The sequence below is a fragment of the Protopterus annectens genome, chromosome 11.part0 (genome assembly GCF_019279795.1).
Source record: "Protopterus annectens isolate FY-2018-M chromosome 11.part0, PAN1.0, whole genome shotgun sequence".
Taxonomy (NCBI): Eukaryota; Metazoa; Chordata; order Ceratodontiformes; family Protopteridae; genus Protopterus; species Protopterus annectens.
The window spans coordinates 77657681-77684245 of record NC_056745.1 but is presented as its reverse complement, the minus strand read 5'-3'; positions in this window follow the sequence as shown (position 1 = coordinate 77684245).

Sequence of the window (26565 nt, the reverse complement as noted above, 5' to 3'; positions counted from 1 at the left end):
GTATGTAAGGTTTAGTGTAGGTTTGTAAGGTTTTAGGTGTGCTTGTGGTGTGTGTGTGCTTTTTGGACAAAGGATTTGTTTAGTTTGTTGATTGTCAGAATTGTGGTTTGTCGGGCATGTGAAGTTTCGTGTTTTTGAACTTTCGGTTTTGTGGTGTCGGTGATTTCGTTGTCGGTATTTTCGCATTTCGGTGTTATCAGGTAGACCCATATATCAACTCCTGAGAGACTTGCTTGGCTACAAACATCTGCATTAGAAGCTGAAGCTAAGTGAAACTTGCAGTAGTGCATTTAATATTCTGTTAAGTACAAACTTGCAGTTTTAAAAGTACTGTATTTTCATTTTTTCTGTTTCCTAATTGTGTGTTTCTGAACAGTGTCCTCTGTGTCTCTCTGCAGTTAGTTTCCCATCCTCCCTCCCTGTTCCTGTGTTGGTATTAGTGTTGCCGGCTCTGGAATTGCCCACCCCTCATGTAAGTCTGTATTAGAACACTCTTCCTGGGTCCATCTCATTTGCTCACTTAGCCAAGTACAGTGAGATCATATTTTGAATCTAGTGTTCACTCTACTTAATACAGAGTAGATTTGAGAAGGACCAAAAAAAAAATTTCATTTGCTTTTACTGTATTTGTCTTTCCTCCTACTTTATTTTGCTTTTCTTAAAAGTATTCAGTTTTATTTAGTCTGCTGCATTTATTACTATTTGGTAGTAGCCTGATTAAATTGTAACTTTTACTCTAAGTCTTTTGATTTAAGCACTTGGGCTTCATACAGTTCATACAGGCTGTTTTACATTAAGAAGGTTTGTGGACTGCACTGTTGTGGCAGGACAGGTAGCTTACATCCTTCTAAGCTGGGAATTGCTGATTGAAGGCCCAGTGTCTGCCATTCTAAAAGTGTATTAGTTCTGGCTTAAGCACTTGGGCTTCAGGCCAGTTATTCTACATTAAGAAGGTTTGTGGTTTGCACTCTTGTGGGGAGGAGAGGCTGGATTCTGCCCTTCTGAGATGGGAATATCTGGTCACAGGCTTATTGTGCCTGCTTATTTGAACTGTTTCTTTCTGAAATTGGTGCAGCTTGTTGCTGTAGCATAGACCAGATTCAGGCCTGCTGAATCTAGCTTTGTTTGTATAACATGGAGCACTGATCCAGGCCATCTTTTTTGGAGAAGGTTCCCCTGCACCCTAGTAAGCAGGGGTGTGCAGTTAGAACTTGTCTGAATGAAGACTGCTGGAACAGGGCTCAGTTCTGAGCTTTTTTCTGGTTAATTGAGTAACTTGTTTAAATCAGTTTGTTCATTTTCTATTGTTTTATATGTATATATATATATATATATATATATATATATATATATATATATATAAATTGTACTTTATTAATCTGCTTTTACTGTATTTGTGTTTCTTCCTACTTTATTACTAGTGGCATTGATTACAACTCTGATATGCAATATATAACAATAAGTATCCTTTTACGTGCATTTAAAGTGTTTTTTGAGTGTATCTGCTTTATTTTCTAATATATATATATATATATATATATATATATATATATATATATAGATATATAGATATATATGCTTGTTTCCCACCTTTCTAAGCTAGTATAGTCCAGTTTTCAGGTTAGTGCTGAATTCAGGGCTGTGTTACAAATCTCTTTGTTTGCCCATACCTTACTTGGATAGAAGGATGTTCTCTGTTCACCTGTGAGAGAGGGGAGCTTTGAGCAGCCTGTCTGTCCCTGGAGGAGTGGTTCCAGCCCAGAAATTAGTAGCTTATTGGCAATTTTGGGCTAATTTCTATCTCTTTCATTTCCCTGCTATAAATACCATATTTGCCCAGTTTTGCATGCCGGGCAGTGCAGGTTAGCTAGGGTAAAACTATTCCCGGCTCCACAAAATCTCCTCTTCAATTTTTCCCTTGGAACTAGACAAACTTTCAACTTAAGCACTCACGCCACTCATTTCTCAGCCTGGCACTTACTCAAAACTTATAGCAAGCACTTATAAACCCTAGCACTAAACCCTCCTGTCCTGTACAGAAGGACAAGGCTCTCTATTCGACCTTACCAGCCATCTAGTAAAACAGTTCACTGTACCTATCCAGGCATGTCCAAAGGGCAGTTTCAGGTGGTGTACTCTCCAGTCCAACTGGTGAATTTGGGCATTTTGAGGCAATGTTACAACTGCCTCATGTACACAGACAACAACCTCCTCCTACCACCAAACACTAATAAATGCGAGAGATGCAATTATACAGCCACACTGGAGGCTAAGCTCTCTTAACCCAAGACTGGATCAGACAGTCAAGAGGAGACGGGAAATACTTGCATCACACCACCACCATGCCTACGCTACCTCCTGCTTTTGACTGTTTTTTAAAAGCTTGCGAAAATGATGTTTATGATTTTTTCAATAATTTTGTAAAGAGAGATTTATATTATAATGTTTCACATGCAGAATGGGATACCATTTATTCGTTACAACGTGATATGAATGTGATTGTGAAACCAGCTGATAAGGGGGGAGGGATTGTCTTGCTGGACTATGATATGTATCACACTAGTATGGTGAATATGTTAAAAGATGTAGCCACATATACAAAAATTGAATATTCTGACCTAAACAGAATTATATATGAAGTTCATCAAGAGCTTTATGATTTCCTAATGTGTCGTCAAATTAATCATGATTTATACTCCTATTTTTTAGTTGAGCAACCTAGGATACCATACATAAAAGGTTTACCCAAGGTCCACAAGAATATGACACCACCTCCCCTATGCCCCATTGTTGTAGGTAATGGTTGGATTACTGAAACTATGTCCGTGTTTATTGAAAAGAAACTTAGACCTATAGTTAACAAGATTCCATCCATTCTCAAGGACTCATACCAGTTGTTAGAGGTTTTAACACATTTTAATGAAGGTCTCCCTGGAGATTGCTTGCTAATTACCATGGACATGAAAAGTCTCTTCACTTCTATCCTGAATAATTATGGGTGTGAAGCAATTAGACATCTTATTAATGACAGCGGATTATTTAACAATGAGGACCAAATTCTTCTTAATGCTGTTTTACAACTAGTACTTAACAACAATGTCTTTATGTATGGGAAGGAACTCTTTTTACAGCAGTGGGGAGTGGCCATGGACACTCCTTGCGCAAACACTTACGCGAACCTGGTTGTTTACTATTGGGAAAACACATATCTCTTTAACAATCCCCTTTTTCAAAAGATGTTACTCTATAAGCGTTTTGTTGACGATGTCCTCATTTTTTGGAAGGGGACTATAGATGAATTTAAACTTTTTGTTACATACTTAGAATCTACTACTTCTTTCTTTAGGTTTACGATGGAATATTCTGACACAAAGATAGATTTTCTAGATATTACTAATACAAAAGATGCACTTGGTCTCCTACATACTTCCATCTATAGGAAACCTTGCTGGAAAAACACGCTTTTAGCGTTTAACAGCATGCATCCGAGACATGTCTTTAGGAATATTATAAAAAGTCAATTCATGAGGATACAGAAAATATGTAGTGACCCTGAAGATCTGTCTACACAGATAATTAACCTAGAACACATGTTTATAGATAGAGGTTATGATCAAACATTAATTAATTCAGTTAAACAGTCCCTAAAGTTAGCGGAGACACCATGTGAAAGCAGTATGCGACGATACACGCTACATCATAATGAGAAAGTTAATAAATATGAAATAAATTTTCAGACTAGGTATACTAGTGATAATAAATACATCACTAATATTATCAAAAAGAATTGGCACATCTTACAAACTGACACAGACATTAAAAAATGTATAGGAGAAAGACCTGTGTTTGTGTATAAAAATAGCAAGAATTTAAAAAGGTTATTATGTATTGAGAAGTTTAGGGAAGTTGATTCACCTGTTGTTTTGAGGTCTTTACTACATAAAACAGGAGCTTACCCATGTAATGCCTGTAATATGTGCCTTTATATCTCTAAGGAACAAGAGTTTAAACATCCTCTTATGGATCTTTATTTTAGACCCAAATTTAAAGGTACTTGTAATAGCTCTAATTTGATATACCTTGCAGACTGCTGTCACTGCAATGCATTTTCTATAGGCATGACAACAAGAACGTTAAAAGAGAGAATTTATAATCATTTACGTGACATAAAAAAGAATGATGTAAAGAACGCACTATTCAAACATATAAAGGATAATGTTGGACACACTTTTAGGTTTAGGATATTACAAATCACCAAACCTAATATACATAAAGGTGATATATTTAATGAATTAGAAAATGTAGAGCTATCCTGGATATTACGATTTAAAGCACAGCATCCACCTGGCCTTAATCAGTACATTAGTATCAGATCTACACTTAAGAAACAAAGTTTGAAATAATATTTTTAATCCGTGTTAATTTTAGGAATTTTATAGTACTTCTGACTTTTATTTTGAGTGTATTGTATATATATATATATATATATATATATATATATATATATATATATATATATATATATATATATATATATGTTTTACGTAAGAATATATTGAGTCATATTCCCCATATAATACTTCATATTCTTTATATTGTATATCTCTGTGAAGTGTTATATTTAATGATTTTATTCTTCATAACCGTCCATAATTATTTAGTTGGGATTTTTTACTTTAAAAAATGGTCTTTTGAATTATATTAAACTAAAATGAATAATTAATTAACAAATATATTGGTTACATATAATTAATATATATTTATTATATATTTTTCATATTAGTGTCTGACTTAATAAATTTAAACCCTCATTTTTTCATTTTTATATTTTATGAATATTGTTATCATTATTTATTTTCTTCATTCTCTATATTTATACATACATATGTATCTATATTTCCTATTATACATGAAAAATGGTTTTATATTTTATTTTTATCTATTACTGAAGCTTCCACATATTATTCATGATGAAATATTACAATGTTAATTCATTGCCTCTACATATACCATCAACATTTATTTTGGATGTATGTATGTGTTTTATTTTGAGATATGTTTTCGGAATGGCTTCTGTGGTATTTTTCTCTGTTCATATATAGCCTCTTATAACTAAAAGCATAGATTGGTCCGCTGATTTAAATAAATGTTCACATCATATACATTTTTACTATTTTTTACTATATACCTTATACTTACGCCTTTTAAACTTTTTATATAAAATTGCGTAGGTTTATGTTCTTGTGTTTTTTATATACATTTTTATGAATTGACTCTGATTTATTTAAATATACATGCTTAAAAGGATCAAGTAAGTAATTCTTCATTGAACATGCAGTTATATTTATGGAGTGATACATCTTTTAGCTGTACTGCTATTTTAATTGATTTATTGATACTCATTAAGTTAATTGGGACTTGTTAAGCTTAATTTTTCTTGTATATAAGTGATGTTTTTTCAATGTAAAAGTAGATCTGAGGAAGCGTACTGGGTCTGGTACGCGAAAGCGCTTATCTTGTTCTGTTCTAAATAAAAGAAGGTTTTATAGCATCGTGGTGGTCTTCGGTCTGGTGTTTTCATCTATTTGGTAGTAGCCTGATTAAATTGTAACTTTTACTCTAAGTCTTTTGATTTAAGCACTTGGGCTTCATACAGTTCATACAGGCTGTTTTACATTAAGAAGGTTTGTGGTCTGCACTGTTGTGGCAGGACAGGTAGCTTACATCCTTCTACGCTGGGAATTGCTGATTGAAGGCCCAGTGTCTGCCAATCTAAAAGTGTATTAGTTCTGGCTTAAGCACTTGGGCTTCAGGCCAGTTATTCTACATTAAGAAGGTTTGTGGGCTGCACTCTTGTGGGAGGAGAGGCTGGATTCTGCCCTTCTGAGATGGGAATATCTGGTCACAGGCTTATTGTGCCTGCTTATTTGAACTGTTTCTTTCTGAAATTGGTGCAGCTTGTTGCTGTAGCATAGACCAGATTCAGGCCTGCTGAATCTAGCTTTGTTTGTATAACATGGAGCACTGATCCAGGCCATCTTTTTTGGAGAAGGTTCCCCTGCACCCTAGTAAGCAGGGGTGTGCAGTTAGAACTTGTCTGATTGAAGACTGCTGGAACAGGGCTCAGTTTTGAGCTTTTTTCTGGTTAATTGAGTAACTTGTTTAAATCAGTTTGTTCATTTTCTATTGTTTTATATATATATATATATATATATATATATATATATATATATAAATTGTACTTTATTCATCTGCTTTTACTGTATTTGTGTTTCTTCCTACTTTATTACTAGTGGCATTGATTACAACTCTGATATGCGATATATAACAATAAGTATCCTTTTACGTGCAGTTAAAGTGTTTTTTGAGTGTATCTGCTTTATTTTCTAATATATATATATATATATATATATATATATATATATATATATATATATATATATATATATATACTTGTTTCCCACCTTTCTAAGCTAGTATAGTCCAGTTTTCAGGTTAGTGCTGAATTCAGGGCTGTGTTACAAATCTCTGTGTTTGCCCATACCTTACCTGGATAGAAGGATGTTCTCTGTTCACCTGTGAGAGAGGGGAGCTTTGAGCAGCCTGTCTGTCCCTGGAGGAGTGGTTTCAGCCCAGAAATTAGTAGCTTATTGGCAATTTTGGGCTAATTTCTATCTCTTTCATTTCCCTGCTATAAATACCATATTTGCCCAGTTTTGCATGCCGGGCAGCGCAGGTTAGCTAGGGTAAAACTATTCCCGGCTCCACAAAATCTCCTCTTCAATTTTTCCCTTGGAACTAGACAAACTTTCAACTTAAGCACTCATGCCACTCATTTCTCAGCCTGGCACTTACTCAAAACTTATAGAAAGCACTTATAAACCCTAGCACTAAACCCTCCTGTCCTGTACAGAAGGACAAGGCTCTCTATTCAACCTTACCAGCCATCTAGTAAAACAGTTCACTGTACCTATCCAGGCATGTCCAAAGGGTAGTTTCAGGTGGTGTACTCTCCATTCCAACTGGTGAATTTGGGCATTTTGAGGCAATGTTACAACTGCTTCATGTACACAGATAACAACCTCCACCTACCACCAAACACTAATAAATGCGAGAGATGCAATTATACAGCCAAACTGGAGGCTAAGCTCTCTTAACCCAAGACTGGATCAGACAGTCAAGAGGAGATGGGAAATACTTGCATCACACCACCAGTCTCACATAGACCCATTAAAGAGCACTGGAAAAAAACACACATAAATACATGAAAACATACTTGGAGGCTCTAAATAAAAATCTGCAAAACCAAGAGAGACCTCCAAAGCAAACCTCCAAGCAACCTCCAGCCCCCAACACAAACCATGAAACACATACTTCACAAAACCAGTGTTCCATGCAATCACAGCCCTTAAGGCAAAATAACATACCCAACATACTAGTAATAGGTGACTCTATAGTCAGGCATACTGACATCCCACTCACTAAGTTGAATAAGGAGAAGGTTACTGTTAGCTGCCTGTCGGGTGCCAGGATCCGCAACATAACACAAGCAGTCAGGTCACTACAGAACAAGTACAAATATGACTCTGTCATTGTCAATGTTGGTGTGAATGACCTGAGTCATACTTCTCTGGACTACATGAAAAGAGACATAGAAGAGCTCTCTGATCACATTGCCCAGGCCGGTATGACCCTGACCCTGAGTAGCATCCTGACCTCACCAAGAATTATACCATGGTATAAAGAAAAAATTCTCAATTTCAACAATTGACTAAGTTTCTGGTGTCATTCAAAGGGGATCCAGTGTCTGTCCACCTGAGATCACGTGCTCAACAAGCCACACTGCTTCGCTAGAGATGGCTTGCACCTGTAACCCTTAGGCTTTTGAATAATGGTCAAGGCTCTTGCCACCTCCATAATGCCTTTTTTAGGCAAGGCTCAAAAGACAAACCTACCGCCGTAAATAGCACAAGTAACAAAAAGCTGAGGGTAGTGCTACTCAATGCCAGAAGTCTAAACCTCACAATGCATGCACTCGAGGCACTCCTCAGTATGGAAAAAATCAATATATGTGCAGTAACAGAAACCTGATTTAAGGCTCCAGAAAGCACCCCATTACTACCAGACTACAACTCATACCATATATTTTGGCCACAGAACCCAAACCAAAATACAAAACGCGGGAGCATATCCATATTCATCAAGGATACCCACACCTCCATGTTAGTGGCACAGCACGATGCTTCAGAGATCATCCACGTGCAACTAACAATGGGCAAAACTGAAATTCAAATTGTAGCTTGCTACATATCACCCACCATGTCCAAGGACACCCATTCTGCATTCCTGGAAACACTGGGAAACATAAAGGTCCTACCAAACACCCTAATATGGGTGATTTCAATTATCCAAACATTAACTGGGAAAACTACTCAAGTACTAACTTCCTTGCCCAACATTTCCTAGAATTTATAAACTCAAACTCCCTGGTTCAACTGGTCAACACTCCCACCAGAGGTGACAACATATTGGACCTGGTCATCACCAACATGGGCGACCGGTGATCCACACTGGAGGTCAATCCCTTGCTGGTTAGATCTGACCATAAACAAATCACTTTGGATATCCACATTCCACCCCCACCCCCAGACAAGAAAACCACTATGAAAAACTTTTCAAAAACAAACTTCACGTTATTTAAGACCGAGGTGGAAAGTTTCAAAGCCCCCATGCTGAAGGATAATGCTGTCCAAGCTGCAAAATTCTTTACTAATGCATTCTACGGGCACCTACAAGAATGCATGGATCATGCCATCCCAAGCAAAACCAAGACTCATTCCTCCAAGAAAAGGAAACCAGTCTGGTGGACTCCTGCCATAAACAAGCTATACAATAGAAGGAGGAAACTAGTACAGAAAAGAGTAAAATCCCAAGAAGGGTAGACATCCCTGATCAGTATCAGCATGAAACTACGATCCCTCATAAAATCATCCAAGGCGAGTTTTGAAAGGAAAATTGCTAAGGACTCCAAAGATAACCACAAGGCATTCTTTAGCTATGTCAAGGTTCTAAGTGGCAATGCTCAGATCTGCTCGGAGTTAGTGCAGAATGGCACTTAATACACTGAACTGACCGATATCGCCAACATCTTGGCAGACAGGTTCAGCGCAAACTTCACTGTCCCCTCACCCCCAAGAGGGCCCATAACCATACCAGAAGAATGTAGAGTCCCTGAAATCACAGACACTCAGGTTAAAACAGCCATCTCCAAAGCCAAAAACACATTATCAATGGGACCAGATGGTGTCCCAGACTGCGTCCTACATGAGCTCAGAGACGAAATAACCCACACCTAAACACACTGTTCAAACTCAGCCTCTCCACAGGATATGTACCTATAGAGTGGTGCACAGCAGCAGTTATTCTGCTCCACAAAGGTGGAGCCACAACAGACCCCGGGAACTATCTCCCTATAAGCCTGACTAGCTTGGTCTGCAAGTCTTTGGAGTGTATCATCATGGAACTCCTTAACAGAGACATTGGGAACCTCCAAACACTGGACCCTACCCAGTTTGGCTTTGTTAAGAGCAGATCATGCCTCCTAAACCTGGTGGACTTCTTTGAGACAGTTACCAAGGCTATAGATGAGGGAAAGGTGGTACACACAGCCTACCTAGACCTTGCAAAGGCCTTCGACACCATTCCCCATTCTGGTATTATAGACAAGCTCACCAGCCTGAACATAAACCACTACATCACAAGATGGGTTGTCAACTGGCTCACGGACAGAACCCACATGGTGAGAGTTGCATGAGCTAGGTCCGACTCTAAATCAGTTACAAGTGGAGTTCCCCAGGGCTCAGTCCTAAGACCCCTCATGTTCAGCATATACTTCTCAGAGGTACAGGCAAGCACAGGAGGACTATGGCTGACCAGGTTCACAGATGACGGCAAACTAGGGGCTATAATTGACTCTCCAGCTGACACAGACATCCTCCAAAAGGGTCTCACTGAGACAGATACCTGGTGTCAAAATCATGGCCTCAAGCTAAATGCCAAAAAGTGCATAGTCATCCCCTTTGGAAAAAACAAAGTACCCACAAACTACCACATAGGTGGTAGTCCCCTAAATACGGAAGACATAATAAGGCATCTGGGGACCCAAGTAGATAGTAATCTCACCTTTGATAATCACATTGCCAAAGTGGTTAGAAAATCCTTCTACGTAGCCCACCTAATCACAAAAGGGTTCGCTTCCACATCAAAAGAGGTCATTGTGCCCCTCTACTCATCAGACATATCATAGAGTACAATGCCCCATTTGGGATGTGCCTTACAAGATATCTGCAAAAGCTGGAAAGACCACAGAAGTACCTCACCAAAAGGATCATTGGCGTCAAACAGATGCCCTATGCAGCTCGACTGAAGAAATTACAGCTGTACTCAGTTGCATACCCTATACTCAGAGGTGATCTCTGTCTGACATACAAGGCCATGTCCAACGCAGAATTGATAGACATGTTCCACCTAAAGAAACCTTATCCCCGTGAGCCACATGCTCTAGGGATCTAAACCTCAACACAACAATAAATAGGACGTGCTGGAGGGATAGATTCCTGTACCAGAGACTTCCCATGCTTTGGAACAAGATCCCAATCTACATTAGGCAGAGCTCCTTGCTAACACTCATCAAAATAAATCTTGATGAGTGGATGGGAAACAGAAAGTTTAGCTCGGGGATCACTTCAGTGGCTCTGCTGGACAGAGGCACAGGGAACTAATCTAAAAGGGCGGCAAAAGCCAACACATTCTGACTAGCCTTATAAATGCCTTTGGGCAGATAGCTTAGTACCTACCTATGAACCTATATATATATATATATATATATATATATATATATATATATATATATATAGATATAGATATATATAAATAAATACATGTGTGGGTGTGTATGTATATATATATATATATATATATATATATATATATATATATATATATATATATATATATATATATATATATATATATATATATATATATATATATATATATATATATATATATATATATATATATATATATATATCTATATGGGTCTACTTCGTTTAAACAAAAGTATGTTTTAAACAAATCCAACTTACCTAATCTGATTTCATGGAAACCTCTTTATTTTTTATTTATTTTTATTTTATTTTAAATTTATAATGAGCGCACGGACTGCCAAATTCCTTTCCCTGTGAAAGGAACCACTTGGCCATCATGGCAATGAACTAAAATGGATCTAAACTAAGCCCGCCAAAGTGGGCAGCTGTGCCCCATGTCCTCCATGTGGGGGGCTTCACCCACCACACCCCCCTACTTAAATATACCAAGTCCGACATTGCATTAAATGGAAAAGAGGGCACAGTTCTATAAGAATATGTTTTATTTTGACAACAAAGATGAAGTGTGGAACTTTGCACTGTTTGAGAATATGTCTTGTCCTGCAAAATATCCTGTTTCCATGAAATATGAGCTCTGAGAAGGTGGCATCCCTAACCACAGAGTACCATCAGATGTATCCTAGCAGTGAAACAGGCTGACACATGTTCAACAGTGTTTTTGGTTTGTGGATGGGTGGTGTTTTACTGTTGTTTGGCAACACTGTGTGGATTTCTTATGGGTATCATCACACAGGACACCACTCAGTATCCTGCATCATTTAAAACTCAACATGAACATATGAGGTGTGAGTATGGACATATGAGGTGTGATACATGTACGCATTGCCTTTTGGCTATATGTATGTCTACTCAGAACAGGGGTTAAACTTACTGGTTAGGTGATACTAAGGAATTTCCCCTCTGCAGGAAATGGTGATACAGGTTGATTGTATACCAACTCTGTGAATCATGAGCACTGGCAAACCTGCTGAGAAAACACACTGGGTATTAATCCCTGGCAACTGATGCAATGATAGCCTTTCCTATCAACATGCCATTGTACATGAGCACCAGGTGGGGCTATTATTGTCACATTTGTGCAATCCATACTAGCCAGAACTTAGGCAATGTCAGTTATACAATGATAGCTCATTCTTATTCATAAATGAGCACACTGATTGGACAGACCAACCAGTGTGCCCATTGTAAATTGAGCATATACCAATAGAAATTGGGTCAAATAATGAAACACATATGAGTTTCAGACTTCATATCCTTCAGACAATGCATACTAAAACAAATCCTGTTTTTCTAGCAGCTTTCTAAGTTTATAAGAGCAGCATTTGCAATCTGTCCTTATTTATAGGCCATCATACCCCATTATGTACGGCTTTGTCCACATATCTTGAGCTAAGAAGTTGAGAGATATGCATGTAGGGCAGACCAAATGTGATAAAAATCAGGTAAATTCACCAAAACTAAAGAAAAGTACCTGCTTTTCTTTATATTTCTGCATTTCTGCTCTGTCTCAGCAACTCTCTCACCACTGAACTGTCCCAGTTTTATGGTAAAAATAAAAACAAAACAAAAAAAAAAAACAGAGCTTCTTTATTTCTCTTATTTATTTCGTAAAGGGGGTGGAACTGCCTTTCTGTACAAGTCAAACTTAACTGTCCGTCAATTACCAAACTACTACCCCTCCCCCAATAATTGGGACATACTTATCTCACAACTTCAACTTCACCCTAAAAAGGTCATCACCACAATTGTGATCTATATTCCACCTGGTAATACACCTGCTAGCCTTGAAGACTTCTTATCCTGGTGTTCTTTCACATACTCACAAGAAACCTTTATTCTGGGGGACTTCAACCTAGATTGGTTCACCTGTATATCAGAACCACCAAGTAATCTAATAAATCTCCATGGCTACCAGCAGCTAGTCCAAATTCTAACTAGATGTGATAAAAAATCTAAAAGGAAATCCATCCTTGTCTTGGTCCTAACTAACGACCCTGCATTGTACCCTCACACAGGCAGTCTCCCAGACACCTTAAGTGACCACAACATAATATACTTTATACGTAGTAGAACAAGCATATGCAAAATCACTAACTATATATCCACTAGAAACACAAAAAAATTCTCTCCTGAGGTCCTCAACACTTTACTCTGTAACTGTGACTGGACCCCCCTAAAAACCCTCCCACTTGACCAGGCTGTAGCATATTTCAACAAAACATTTCTACAACACCTAGACACTGTCGCTTCATTGTGCAAAATCAGGGTTAGAACCTCTACAAACCCCTGGCTCAGTAAAGAAACCAAACAAATCCTCAAGTCCAGAGACACTGCCTGTTTTTACTATCAAAAAAGCAAAGAAACACAAAGCCTAACTAAGTACCAAGAACTGTGCAACCGTGCAAAAAATGCATTAGGCTGGACAAAAAATCCTACTACACAACATTACAAACTAAATACCAACACAACCTGCAAAAATTTTGGAAAAATGCAAACCAGCTACTAAAATCCACCCAAAAGGCTACCCCCAAACCAACCACCCCTGACACTAAAGTTCCCATCGAAACACAATTCAACTCCCACTTTGTGAACTCAATTCTATCCTTAGTATCACAGGACAGCTCCTTCCTCACTATCCCCCCCAACACAAATAAAACTAATACAAGCTCTACCCTCAAAACAGTTTCCACCACTTCAATCAAAAGCATGCTGTCCAAACTAAAAACCCCATCAACAGCAGCCGAGCTACTCCCCAGCTATTTCTTGAAACTCACAGCAGATGCTATTGCTATCCCAGTCTCCTCTCTCATAAACAGATCAATTGTTGAAAACTATGTGCCCAAACTCTGGAAAATATCCTATGTCACACCCATACATAAAGGCGGGACCTCCACTGAACTTAATAACTACAGACCCATTGCTTTACTCTCCCCCCTGGCCAAAATCCTAGAAAAATGCATCCATACCCAGATGCTAAACTATCTCCTAGACAGCAACATCTTGTCACCTACTCAGCATGGTTTCAGACCTGCCCATAGTACCACTGCAGCCCTCCTCTGCTTCACAGACACAGTAAACCATCTCAAAAATGAAGGCCTACAAGTGTCAACTCTTTTTTTGGATATGTCCAAAGCATTTGACACAGTCTCACACCAAATCATGCTAAACAAACTAAACCAATATCATCTATCAAATTCCACTCTTACCTGGTTGCAAAGGTACTTAACTGACAGGTACCAAGCTGTGACATGGGAAAATTCTCTCTCTCCTCAGCTGCCCATAACTATAGGAGTCCCACAGGGTTCTATCTTAGGACCACTACTATTCAGTCTTCACAAATGACCTCCATACCTCCACACAGCATGCATCTATAATTCAGTATGTAGATGACACTACCTTAATCTGTGCTGCACAAAACATTCCCATCCACCTGCAAAAAACTCACCTAGCATTCTCTGATGTTGAAAACTACCTCACCAAAGCCCAACTTATCCTCAATCCAAAGAAAACTCAACTTATGATTATAACCAGTTCTAACAAAAACAATGAGTCAATTCACTATCTACTCCACTAATGCTACTCCAATTGCTCCAGTGGCACAGGCTAAGCTATTGGGAATAACCATAGACTCACACCTAAAATTTGATAGTCATCTCAACTTAACTATTAAAAAAGTACATCCCAAACTGGGGTCGCTCTACCGTATCAAACCATTTCTTACCAACAACACAAGATCAGCCATTGCTCGCTCCCAGCTTCTATCCACCCTACTCTGTGCATCTCCCATTCTGACTAATCTCAACAAAACTGAACTAAGCAAAATGTAAGTCTGCTATAACAGAATTGCCTGCTTTGCTGCAAATTGCTCATATAGAACTCATCACTGTACTGCTTTGAGACAGCTCCACTGGCTTGAACTGCCCATCCTCCTAACCTACAATCAGCTCTGCCTCTGTCATTCTATCTATTACCTCCCCAATAAGTGTCTTGCCCTCAAAAACCTAGTACAACATCACTCAGCCAAAAGGCCTCTTAGATCATCAAGCAAACTACTACTAGAAGTCACCAACAGCTACAATAGCTTTGGAGATGCACTATATAGTAGTTCAGTGGCTAAAAAATGGAACTCTGTCCCTACAAGCATTCAAAACACATCATCCAAAGCCTCCTTTAAAGACCTCATCAGGCAACATCTCAAGAAAAGTTGGCAGTGTCATGATTGCTCCCCAGGCTAGTGAAAGCGGATAACACATACATACAAAATCTAGAGCACTTGATAATAGTTTTCAATCTTACTCTCAAACACTGGCTAATCTACAATGTATGCACTGTACCTGTGTACTATGTATATATTCTACTTATGTTCCAAATTTCAGCTGTACACCACAAATCTATTAATTACCTTTATTTTTAAAATTAATATTTTTTTGTTTGTTCTCTCCACTGTAACTGTTTATGTGCCACATACCACTGTAAAAACATGTCTCCTGTAATTTGTGTGTATACTGATCATGTCTAAATAACTAAATGTGTCTGTAATTTTTCTTTGTGGAGCTTTTCTCCCCGGGCCTCTGCTGAAAAAGGGCCTTTTCGGCTCAGTCAGACACTCCCGGTTAACAAATGTAAAATAATAATAATAATAATAATAATAATTCTCCATTGCTAACAATGAATAGCACTGATGCACTATGTAAGCATGGGGATTAACTCCCACATGCATAGGCAGTACATCAGCAAACGTGAAAGAACAGAAAACAACATGAAGGGACACTACAGTGCTGGTATACAAAGACAGTATTTAACAAAGGTAGGCAATTTCTTTCTTAAATAATGTCATTGTTTAAACACAATAACTGATGACTGACATCCCCTAGTGATCAAACCATGCCAACTGTGGATAAATCCTCATATACTCATACCCACTCTTGTTATTGCTTAAACAATCTATACACGCGGGTGGCTTTCTCTTCTGGTGTACTTGGGAGAAGGATCTGCTCATCCACATAAGGAACTATTGTAGTAATAAGTGTACTAAGCATTGTGCAGTCTGATAACTGTGATAAACCATCTGTGTCCCCTGTTTGTCTCTGCAATTTTCCAGTAGCACATAGGACAAGAGCCACTCAAACTGGTGTTTACTGGTGTGGGAAGTCAATGCCTCCCTCCTTATCCTGTTTGTGAATTATACATGTCAACCAACACATGCATGATCTCTCTAGCCATGCAAAAAATGCCTGTCACCTGCTGGTCAGTTAGCTGGTCACTATTGCTGATACTGTTTTTTTTTTTAATGCCACCTGCTGTTGTGTTGCACTAATAGGTATGAAATATGTTGCTATTGCTACTCCAAGGATCTTTACTTGTCCCAGCTCTAAACATTCCTGTGTGCTTTTGACTTTTATAGTGACATGCAACTTGAGCACCTAATGCACCCTATGCTTATGAATCATGACCTGCTTTCAGAGGCAATCATTTACATCTTGTTTTACACTCAATAAAATGTGTGCATTAATTTGTATATTATTATATGGCAATTTGCATAACCGATTTCCCAGATGATTTCTTCATTGCTCCAGAGCTCCTTTAGCTGGTACCATGAACCACAACGTGCTTGCCTGTGGCTTCTTCCTACACAACAACTTGATCCATACTAGCAATAATATTCTATGACATGAAAATATAATTTCTTTGTATTATTATCAAGGCATTACGTGCATCAAATACTTGTAAGACAACTTCTAAAAAACACTGACAACTCTCAAAGTAGATTTACATGTAGTTCCTGATTAGAAAAAAAGATTTATTCTAGCATGAAATACAATTTGAAATGATGGAATAAAACTGTCAAGGAACTGATCTGAATACCTATGCTGTCTGTGAAAAGGTTTTAGAATTAGAAATGAAAAACTAGGTTGAATGATAAATATCCAGTGTATTAACAGGTTTAATTGACTGGGTATGAAATTATTTTGACCATCTTTATTAATGGTGAAAGAGAAAAGTTTGTGACAAGAAAAAAAAAACATCCGTAAAAGAACATGTCCATTAAAATGAGAAAAAAAAAGTAATTGTATAGATTTTCAAGGAGATGTTATCAGGGCTAGACACGTATTATTAGGTAATGCAGCACATGAACTCTTTAATACATCCAGATTTAAGCAATAGGAATCAAAATTGTACCTTTGATAGAGAAGGTCTTTGGAAATATATGTAGAGATTCCTCTCCTTTAATGTGAAATTTATGCTGCTGCAGATAAATATCTTCATTATCATTACAAGAGGCATTCTTGATATCTATAATTTCTATATCATGTTCAATAAAACTGCATGCAGAATCATAACAGTTTTCACATCAAACCGCAGTTCAAGTAAGGATTGTATTAAAAGAAAAAGCTCTTTGTTAAAAGTAAAAGAGCATTATCTGGTTACTGCTTAATCGAGCATAAAAACATTACAAAATAACAAATATTGTTTAAATAATTAAGTCAAACTTCAAAAGATTCAATTCAATCCATGTACAACTTTTGTAAAAAAATATTGGTGTAATGGGAATGACAACAGATTTTCATATGCACCGAGTAGAACATTTAAGTTGTATAGCTGTTTAATGTGTCAATACAGATAATTAAGATAAAGGGAAGAAGTATTTTGAATGAACTGCATGTTTAAAGTACAGACTTACTTGCATAAGTGGATATTTGTAAACTTTTCTTTACTTGTTTTCTTTTTTATTTAGGCAAAGAGAGAGAGAGAGCGATCTTAGGCATAAATATTAGAAGACATTTGCAATATCATTAAAGGAATCACAAGACTGTATAAGCAAACATGTGAGTCAAATAATAGGGCAGTCACAGTGGTGCAGCGGTTAGTGTTGCTGCCTCACAACAAAAGGTTCTCTGGTTCGATTCTCAGCTGGGGTGCCTTCTGTACAGAGTCTGCATGTTCTCCCTGTGGTTGTGTGGGTTTCCTCCCATATCCCCAAAGACATGCAGTAGGTGGATAGGACACTCTAAATTGGCCTTAAGTGTGAGTATGTACCTTCTGTGGAAGGTTGGGTGCCAGGCTGGCAACTCCACACTGTAAAACTCCACTTCCAATCATGAGCAGACAGATGATCCGCTGTGGTGACCCCTAACTGGGAAAAGCTGGAAGAAGAATTGAGTCAAATACTAATTATTTATTCCAGGTATTAGTGAAATGCAGAAAATCTAGGTTAGATCTCAGTGATACAGACTCATTATTACCAGTATGAAGCTGGTTATATTATGAAACTGAGTGTATTAAGGGTCGTAGTAGCAATGACCAATTTTCTACATGCGAGATTTTAACATGAAGCGGAGTTATGAAATCACAGTAATTATTAAAACAGCAAATTAAACCATATGACTTGTTTCAGCAACTTTTTCTGAATCCTTTGAAGTATAAATTAATTATTTATATAGTATCTGCATGTGTGTAAAGTTTTAAAGTTTGGTGAGGGGTAACCTGAAAGCACTAATATATTCTATACTGTAATTTTTGTTTTAATAAGTGTCTTAACTTCAACTCCAGTTTTGTGTACCATTTTATTTCTTTGCAAGTAGATTTTTTCTTAACTTGGCATCAGGGTCCTTTTTTTACATTTTACATATTTACAAACACAAATTGTATTTAATATATTAGAATAAAACGTTTGTGTATTTACCTGCCTACAAAGCTATGCGTACTTTTAACACATTGCAGTGCAACATATAGTCAGGTATCCATTAACACTGTGGCTGCATTGTGACCAAGCCAATACTATCTACACTTCCAGCACAACAAGCAGTAATGCTAATTATATATGCATACGGTCAGGCCAGTGTACATGATGAGGATCACATACAGTCAGATCAGTGACATGATGAGGATTGCATATGATCAGGCCACTGTGCATGATGAGGATTGCATACAGTCAGGCCAGTGTGCATGATGAGGATCACATACAGTCAGGCCAGTGTACATGATGAGGATCACATACAGTCAGGTCAGTGACATGATGAGGATTGCATATGGTCAGGCCATTGTGCATGATGAGGATCACATACAGTCAGATCAGTGACATGATGAGGATTGCACATGGTCAGGCCACTGTGCATGATGAGGATTGCATACAGTCAGGCCTGTGTACATGATGAGGATCACATACAGTCAGGCCTGTGTACATGATGAGGATCACATACAGTCAGGTCATTGACATGATGAGGATCGCATATGGTCAGGCCACTGTGCATGATGAGGATTGCATACGGTCAGGCCAGTGTGCATGATGAGGATCACATACAATCAGGCCAGTGTACATGATGAGGATCACATACAGTCAGGCCAGTGTACATGATGAGGATAGCATATGGTCAGGCCAGTGTACATGATGAGGATTGCATATGGTCAGGCCACTGTGCATAATGGGGATTGCATACGGTCAGGCCAGTGTGCATGATGAGGATTGCATATGGTCAGGTCAGCGTGCATGATGAGGATCGCATACAATCAGGCCAGTGTACATGATGAGGATCGCATACAGTCAGGCCAGTGAACATGATGAGGATGGCATATGGTCAGGCCAGTGTACATGATGAGGATGGCATACGGTTAGGCCAATGTGCATGATGAGGATGGCATACGGTCAGGCCAGTGTACATGATGAGGATGGCATATGGTCAGGCCAATGTGCATGATGAGCATGGCATATGGTCAGGCCAGTGTACATGATGAGGATCATGTCATCACAGCTGCAGCACAGACCTATAGCTCAATCATGGTAAACCAACTCATGGCCACATCAAAATACAAGCAGCTGAGGTAAACAAAGACAGTGCATGACCATCACCAGTAGTGGATGCGACTATGCCTGCACAGTAATAAAATGTTGATGTAAGCAACAAATGCAAGCACAGAGAAATGTGTAATGAGAAAGGAAAGTGCCACAGATGCTAAGGCTGGAGTAGAGGATTCAGCGTCATAACAGAATACAGAGACATGAACAACACAAGAAGTGCTAACAGAGCTGTGGAATAAAATAATTGATGGAAAATAAGAGTGAAAAAGGTGCTATAAAATATGTGAAGTATACATAGGAAAGGTGGGATATAGTAACATAACATGTTGTACTAACCTGCACCAGACATGACATATGAGTGTTAGAAATGGACCTGTACTATACTGTGAATGCCATTAAAAAAGGAATATATGTTACCATGATGGGAGTCAATCCAACAATTCAGTCTATATTTCAGCATATCCACAGTTTACTGGCAAGGGGCTCCAATGGCAAGGGGTCATAAAATACATACCTGGAAAATGTAGTACACATGCAGATGGATGCCAAAATAAACAAATAACTAACTAACTAACTAACTAACTAACTAACTAACTAAATAAATGAACACATTCAGGAAAGGAAGTGAACCAGCAACCCCCACACTTAAATGCTTTATAGCACTGCATTAATAAGAGGACCCACTTCAACAATGCAAATGTAAGGGGCATAAAACATATATTTGAAAAATGTAGGACACGTGGCAGTCTGCAAACAGTAAAGTAATACAAATACATACACCCCCCCCAGGTATTTGAAACCCCAAACAACTGTAAGACATGCTTACATTCAAGCAGAGGATATGTCACAACTATGTTAGGGGTCAGCACAACAGTTGTAAACTTGTATCTGCAAGAGGATGTCCTAGCATCTACTGGGAGATAGTGGGTCTTCTGACCACAACTGACATTCCATAGCCTCCATAACACTGACATACTAAACCACATACTGTGTCCCTCCACAGGAGGCAGCGATACCACTGCCACCACTACAGGCACCCAGAAGCTCTGGGTCCAGTCTGCCAGAGTTGCCTCCACATCTCCTCCCTAATTGCACCACCTACACCTGATAGCTTCCCAAAAGGGAGCAGTGGAGGTGGTGATTTTTTTTTTCACCCATTAGGAGCTAACTGAGCTTGTGGGGGAGATAATAGAGAGGAGGTTTGATACCATGCTCCAGGAACTCACTAAGTCACTTCCCTCACAGTGTTTCCTAAAGTTTCCAAGGCAGGATCCATTGGTGACAGCTCCTAAGATGATGAGTAATATTTCACTGCATTGAAGCTGGCAGAGAATGTATCTCTAAACATCCCAGCCTATCCCCAGACACCATGTTCCTCTCCCTTGTGTGTCTATAACCACCCTAGTTATGCTATGTAGTCCACCATTTACATTGTCTGCCTTTGCTGTGTCTGTTGTCTCCCTCAGTATTGTGTTTCTGTCTGTCAGTGTTTGCCCCATACCCTGTCTAACCTCTCACTCTTACCTACCTCTTACATCCCTGACTTTCTTCCGAACTTTCCCTTCTCAAGGGAAAAAAAGGGCAAGAATTCCACAAAAAATTACATCACACATATAAGTCACAACTTCACACATATGTGAGTAATGTGCAGAGATGATTTCTTTCAATTAATCATCCAAGAAAGTGTGTAATTTTGACATTTTATTCTCAAAATAATTCAAAAAGTATATTTTCAAATTTCAAACGATGGCTGGCAGAAAGCAACTTTACTAAACATAGACTGGAAATGATAACTGACAGTTTTCATCTTATGGCAAGAAGAAAATTCCTTCAGCAGCTCTAATGCTTTGGTGAATGTCATGAGTGAACTTAGCCTCTAGGTGTGACAGAAAGCAATAGTTGGGGGTTGGTATAGTTCTTAAGGTATTTACCTCACACACACAAGGTATATGGTTTGATTCTCACCATTAAGAACAAAATTGGCTACGCCTAAAATGGCAGGCAGCTAGCCTAGTAGTTCCCTATGAATCTATGAAGAGTAATACAAGAATAAGTTGACATAATGTGTTTAACTGTAACAGCTTCTGTGGTTCGTTGCAGTCCTGAGTTGATGTTTAACTTCTCAGTAAGTTATTTGGAGTGCTGTGATGCCCTGATGACTAGATTCTGTTTAACAGTTTTCATTTTCTAGTCTTCCACGCTGTTTTAACAATCCCTTCAAATGTGTCCTTCCTGACAATTGTTGCATAACTTCTTCTGCAGCGTTAATTGCTAGTACATAAAATTATGAGGATGAGAGTTAGACAGGTAGGGGTTCAAATCAAATGAAATGTAATTTGTATCAGTGTGAAAAGCAATGTTTGTAATCCAATGATGACTTTGTGAAAAAGTTATGCCATTATGTATACTATTTGGATTTGATGATGGGGTACACATTTGGTAGAGGGTTTTGATACCCTCAGTGCTAGAATCTGTTTAACTCTGCTCATTTCCATTCTCACACACACTGTTGGTAGCATCCAATCAAATGGGTGCTTTCTGAAAACTGTTGGACACCTTCTTATGTGCCATCATTAGCTAGGACAGAAGTTAAAGGAATCTGAGTTAAGCAGACAGTAGTTCAAATCCATTGAGGTTCACATTATAGAAATCTGACACCAGCCCATATCTTGCAATAAGTGCATATAGGTTATATAGGCAAGCATAGCATGTGTGTATATAACAGTTTGTCATGGCTGTGTAAGTTGTCAACTGAGCAGGTGGAGGCCTTTGATTGCTTTGTTCTATGCTGCTTACTAATACGCCTTTGTCAGTATTCCACAGTTAGCAAACAATAGTAAACTTTGGTAAAGTCACTACCTTCCCAGACATCCCTGTGACATTATCCCAGCACATACACATCCAAAAAGTGATTTCACAACATGATCATCCATCTGTTTCATAAGTTGCATGATAATTAGCAGAGACAACTTTGCTGCCCTTATGTAAGCAGAGAGAAATACCTTAAACTTCCTGTTGTAGAGGCTCATGATATATTTGCAAATGACCCCGTAAGGACATATCAGTGTTTCACAGTGGTGGGTTCTACGTGTCTATATTATAATCTCAAAGGTTTAAAACTTCGAATCACTAAAGATAGAAATTTAGACATCAAAGTCTTAAACCATCGAAACCAAAAAAAAAAAAAAACTAAATAGTGTGTAGGCGATATTGTCAGACTTTGACATTTTAATATAGACCCGGGTTCTCCAGTTCAGTTCCTGGCTGGGTTGTCTCCTCATATGCACAGTATGCAGGTCCCCTGTGTTTGTATGGGATTTCACTAAATATTATAGTTTCCTGCTTCACTCCAAACTTATTTCATAAGTGAACCAGTGATGTTCTTAATTGTCCATTGATGTGTATGTGTATGTGTGTTTGTATGTGTGTGTTTGTGATGCACTGGTACCCACTGATGATTGGCACTGTCTCCTCCATGAGCTTGCAGTGGACTAAGCAGATTACTGGAGAATGAATGAATGAATTGATGAGCTTAGTTAGCCCTTGACTCTTATGAACTGTTAAACAGATGTACCATTTTGCTTCTTTTGGAGTCATTCACAGACTAGCACTGCAGCGCTAATGGTAGTGCAGGAGGGGAGTTGCTGTCTGATATGCCACATAATTATCAGATGTGATAGCTGGCATTAGAAAGAGCTGTCAGTCTGAGCAAAGGACCGCATAATTAAAGAGAATATAATACTAGCGAGAGAAGCAGAGCTGGTTTGATCGATGACAGGAGTAGCAGTTGACTGTGTCCAGTGAGATATATTGCAGAAGGCAGGTATGCCTGCTTGGCCAACTCAACGAGCAGGCACAAGTACAATGTCGTACCTTCTAGCTGCACCTCATTCTCATTTTGTAAGAGTAAGAGCAGCACATAGGCAATTAGATAGGCCATTGTGGGCATGTATAACAAAGGGGCAACTCTGGTTATCATATAAATGAAGAGGAAAGGGATGGATAGGGAAGCAGGAAATGGGACAACACCAAGGAGAGGGAAACACACAAGGGTAACTATAATGTATGAAAAGTGTTTGGGGGGGCCAAGATTTCTTTCCAGGAAAAAAACAGCTTTTAATATAAAAAAAAAAAATAATGGTAGGAGGATAAGGTGGTGAGGAGAAGCTGTTGAGGGTATATATATATATACATATATATATATATATATATATATATATATATATATATATATATATATATATATATATATATGTGTGTGTGTGTGTGTTTATATATATATATATATATATATATATATATATATATATATATATATGTGTGTATGTGTGTGTGTGTGTGTGTGTGTGTGTGTGTGTGTGTGTGTGTGTGTGTGTGTGTGTGTGTGTGTGTGTGTGTGTGTGTGTGTGTGTGTGTGTGTGTGTGTGTGTGTGTGTGTGTGTGTGTGTGTGTGTGTGTGTGTGTGTGTGTGTGTGTATGTATAAACATATGGATCTAGGACTATTGAACAACAGTTCAATAGCCTGTATCCACAATCACCGAACACACTTTAATGAAAGTGCTTTCACCGAAAAAGCGCTTTCGTTAAAGTATGTTAAAAAAAAAAACACTAAATTGACTTTTATGCTGGGGGGCAAGCACCCCTGCACCCCCATGTGGGGGGGCTGTGCCCCCCACACCCCCTACATTAATAGTCTCACTCTGAGATTGCACTACAGTGAGGAAAAGGGAATATTCCCTTATCCACACTGTAGTACGACTTCCGCAACAGGCATACTTATGTGAAAGTGCTTCTTCGGTGAAAAGCACTTTTGCTTAAGTATGCCTGGCTGATAGTGATTCGGTGATGTTGTCATTCTGGGATCAGTACAGATCCCATATATATATATATATATATATATATATATATATATATATATATATACACAGAGTTAGACAGCGAGGGCAGAAGGCACACAAAAGGTTGAAAAGACAATGGTTACAAATACAGGTGGTGGACAGGTGATAATGAGTAGGTGTTGAACAGAAAACAATGACGAGAATATGACATATAAGGGAGCAAAAACACCTGGATGGGAAAGGGTAGGGTTATGGCATGGCTGCATGTTAGTCTGGCCTAGACAGCAACAAACCCAGGCATTACTTAAGTGGGTGATCAATAATAATGTCCAGTTGCTCCTATGGTGTCCTGATGGGCAGGGCCTGCTGTTCTCTGATTCCACAAGACACCCTCTATTGCTGAGGCAGGCATCTGGTTACTACTATACTTCACCAGCTACCAGCCTCTAAAACTGATACTGAGAGACCATGGCAGATCTCTCTAGACCACTCACAGACGAAGAACCTTCACACCCTCTAGTAACATAAAAAAGGCATCAGCTGCCCTCCCAGGTCAACTGCAACAAGGAAACTACTGCCTCCTTGCTGGAAAACAATCCTGTAGGCCACTTGCAACCTACCACCAAAGTCATTGGTTGGTGCAGACCGATGTGGGTATGGTCTTATCTTGTCTTATTATGCAATGGAATTTGTAGTAGCATACAACAGTAGGAAAAACGATTGCAGCCTTATACGAGAAGCACAGTCACAGTTGTACAATGGACTAACACAGATGTTATAAAAGTGATACATCCAGGAGAAACAGTCCCGCCTTTGTTGATATCCCACCATGTTAATCTCATGTTTCGTTTCCACAGCAAAACACTCTTAAATATATAAGTATACAGGCAAAAAAGGTAACCAACTAGGTGACTATAATTCTGCTAATAAAATGCTTGCATTACATTTATGGCTGTATCTCCTTAACCTCCTCTTCCCACTGTTAAAGCAAGTGAGGGTGGTACTACTTCAGGTCTATGTTGCAATGCTAGTGCTGCCCACCAGAGCAGATGATTCCAGTAGCATCAACTATTCTGGCTAGTGTGTGCTAGGCATCCACCTTCAACCACACGGCATTGTATTAACCTGTCAGGTGCTCCTGAGATTCCAATGCAGGAAGAATAAGAAAATATTGCTCTCCCAGGTAAGCAGGATCTCTGTAGTCCATGACGCCTGAACACCATGACAATTCAAGCAGGTCTGCTTGAGGAGTAAAATGGTAGCTCTGTGTAGACAGATGCATGTTTGTAGTTCATGTGTCATGCAATATAGCACTACAATGTGGAGCTACTGTATCATCCTGGCATTTCTCCATGGTGTCAAGAATGGTTATACCACTGTACCATATCAATATCTGTGCCATATGCATGCATGTACTGGCCTCATGACTCATGGTTGCAGTGATACACACAACTGCCAACACCATGAATGGGTTGCAGAATGTGCTATGACAGTGAGTCACACAGAGAAGAGCTAAGTCCCTTGATTGGTTAACCTCCATGGTACATAACCATCGTTAGCATGATGTATAGCACTAGTGATATTATTACAGTACTCCTCATTACGAAACAATGGCATGTGTCCTGTGTGATAAAATACCGCCACAAGAACAGCAAACCCTAAAGTGGAGGTCAGCCACATAAAGCAGATGCTGTAATATACATGCAGATGGGAACCAAAGAACCCAGGACATAAGTAAAGCACTATATTGTCTGTGTGGAATTTTGTGAAGGGAGCAAGTATGTATGATGGAAACCTTGAGAAATACATGCCACAGAGATTTTGGGGTTCCTGAGCCAAATGGTAGGGAATGTAATTGGTTTGAGGGGGAGCCTGAACACAGCACAAACAGCAGCTGATAAGCAGATACATAAAGGAGTGAGGGAGACTGGACATGGGTAACTACAGAAATATGGGTAGACTGTTCATAGCCCCAACTAT